This window comes from Engraulis encrasicolus, chromosome 5, assembly GCF_034702125.1.
Source record: "Engraulis encrasicolus isolate BLACKSEA-1 chromosome 5, IST_EnEncr_1.0, whole genome shotgun sequence".
NCBI lineage: Eukaryota > Metazoa > Chordata > Actinopteri > Clupeiformes > Engraulidae > Engraulis > Engraulis encrasicolus.
In genome coordinates, this window is record NC_085861.1 from 10,897,075 (window position 1) to 10,900,332 (window position 3,258).

Consider the following 3,258-nt stretch of genomic DNA (forward strand, 5'->3'; position numbering starts at 1 on the left):
TTACTTAAATGACCCTGATGAAGGCCATAGTAAAGAAGAAGATCACCGCACACTGGTGGACTTAGTTTTGTTGCATTTTATTTAGGTGAACAACGCGTTTCGCATTGCGCTTCGTCAGGTTCACTTTGCCATTCGCATACCTCCCACAGGTGAAATAGGTGATTTTATTGTGACCACGATATTCTGTTGAGGTCATGTGACCCGGTAATCACCTATTTCATCTGTGGGAGGTATGCGAATGACAAAGTGAACCTGACGAAGTGCAATGCGAAAAGCGTTGTTCACCTAAATAAAATACAGCAAAACTAAGTCCACCAGTGTGCAGTGATCCTTCTTCTTTACTATGGATTACTGATGACTGCACTTCACCAGCACCTGGAACCTGGCTGTGCATAGGAGTTCCAGATCTTTGAAGACCCTGATGAAGGCGTAAGCCGAAACGTTGGTCTCACTAAATGTACTGCATGAAGTTCTGAGTGTGCAACGACCATTGTTTTCATAAAGTTTACTATTGATCGTCGTGTGCACCTCACACGGTGTACGTTTACTAAAACCAAAGAAAGACTTTGCGCATAGCGTATGTAAACCATGTAGGCCATTCTGCAGGCCTTTCATTTCATTGGAGATACTAGATTACACCTGATGCTGGCCATTGTGCTGTGGATGAATTCAATTTGCCCACCGGAGAGGAAAGCGATGCCCAGGGACGTATTATGAGGTCATAGGCCCCTGGGTCATAATAAAGAGAATGCCCCCCTCCATGGATTCGTAAGGCCCCAAAAGATTTGAGTGTTAACATGTAACAAACATATTAGAGAGCCTTCTTAAAGAGGCACTAGGTAGGATGACGTAATTTGCGCGTTGCCCGTGGCATGCCTGTCTCAAAATCTACACTATAGTGAAAAAATGCTGTTCAAATAAACTCGCTGTGAGACTTTTTTTCATCCCGGAATGCCAGCAGTTGATACAAATCTGAATACGGTATGTAAAGCGATGTTTTCAAATGATAAGTGTTTCCCACGACACTCCCTCGGACTGCGCTGCCAAAAGTTGCATGTGGGGTTTTCTGACAGCGGACCGTGGAAGTGATCACGAGAACCATCGTTCACTTACTAAAGACTCGCATAAGCGTCGGCTGACTCGGGATCCTACCTGGAGCCCATTTAATTGGGGGTTCAAAGGATTCTCCCCTGAGAAATAGTGACAATACAGTATTTTAAAGTGCAATTTTACCACAATATCAGAACACACATTGTGATGCGATGAAATAGTTAATCTGTCATACGCATAATATTGGTGACGTCATTATGTGAAGTGAAGACTTCTGGGAGTTATTATTATATCCATTAAGATGCTAGGAGCATAAAGTTATGTCCGTGTTATCCTGAGTTGTTAATAAAAGACCTCAATGATAAATACAGCCTGGCATTTTCATCACACACACACAGACAAATAATGAAATATTTTTATTTTGTAGTGCCAAGGCTTGGGCTTCAGAGCCCCCTTGGATCTTGGGCCCCAGGGACTGGGCCCAATGGGCCCATGCAGTAACCTATCCTTGCCCTGTCCCCGCTGCAGCTACTGTACCTCTCCTTTGTCAACGTTGTAACCGGCACAGTGATGCATGAATGAAAGTCTACTGATAGTCGAGGTCGACCCTTTGTTTTGTTTTTTGCTGTCTGGATGTCTAGCTCTGTATGTATGTAGATGTATGATGCACATTATGTCTAACAGTTATAGTCAAAAAAGAAAAAGAAAAACCTAAGTTGTACTGTATGTAGTAGTTCTCACCCTTTACTACAAATTGGAGTTTTTTGCTGTCAAATTGGTGGATTAAAAGTTTCAACAACTTGACTTCAAGAGAAGATGGTTTTCAACTGTAGGCAATACAGGCCAACACAGGCGATTACAAATATGTACTACATGCCAAAATAGCTAAAACATGTATCAGCGTGGTAGCCCCATAATGCATGCCGTTCCACCTGTAGAATGGTGTGATAGTCACTGAAAAGTTAACTACCATAGTACTACACTACTATGACATAACATAGGGCCTTTAGTAACGCACTATGACATGGTAATTGGCATTCTGGTAATAGCAAATTCACAACACCATGTCTTAACGGTTGAGAATTGTTTTTCTACTGCCACTGGCACCCCCCACTTGCCACCACATGTGTGTGGAGTAAAGTGGGTGTGAGGACCAGCACAGGGCAGGGCAGGGCAGGCAGTGAGAGTATTTCTGCCGGACGGGACGGCCCATCTCAGTAACGCTAGAGCTAGCCCTCGTCACCGGACACCAGGGGTGACATCCATTATGCAGCAGGGCCATCGTGGGAGATGGTCAGTGAGTGGTCCACACACATGGCCCATACAAACTCAATGGATGGATCTCATCCACACACGCGCGCGCACACACACAGACACGAACGCACGCACACACACACACACACACACACACACACACACACACACACACACACACACACACACACACACACACACACACACACACACACACACCTAAAAATTGTCACACATGCATTCACATACCCACTGAACCATACTCTCGCACGCAAGCACACATGCACACACGCAGGCACACACGCACACACACACACACACACACACACACACACACACACACACACACACACACACACACACACACACACACACACACACACACACACATTCAAACACACACACAAACACACACAAACAAACACACACACACCTAAAAATTTTCTCAGTGTGGAAGGCCAGTTTAATTAAACTAAGTAAATGAGTGCTCATTACACATCATATTTGCTGCAAATACGATGCAAATAAAATGCAAATAAATGTCTGTTTGCATTTGGGCTGTGAAGATGGGACACATCAAGGGCATTGTTAGTGAGTTGTTTTTACTTGGTGCGGTGGTGTTGTGGTGCGGTGCAGTGCAGTGTGTCAAGCTTATCAGTATTCCTATTGGATTTCATCAGGTGAAGTGAATCCTGGGAAGCGTGTGGTGTCGTGCGGGGGATTTGGATCTGCGAGTTATTGACCTGTGCAGACAGGGGAAGGAAACACATGATATCATGAGAGCCCAGCGCAGCGCAGCGCAGCACAGCACAGCGTAGGACAGAGTAGAGCAGGGTCAGATCCTGTTTCACCTTGCTTGAGCACACTGTAATTTTGTGGGAAGTGTTTGTTTGCCCAACAAACCTCTAAAGCTTATCCCATCACCGTTTTCTCACTCGGCCTCCATTGAGAATT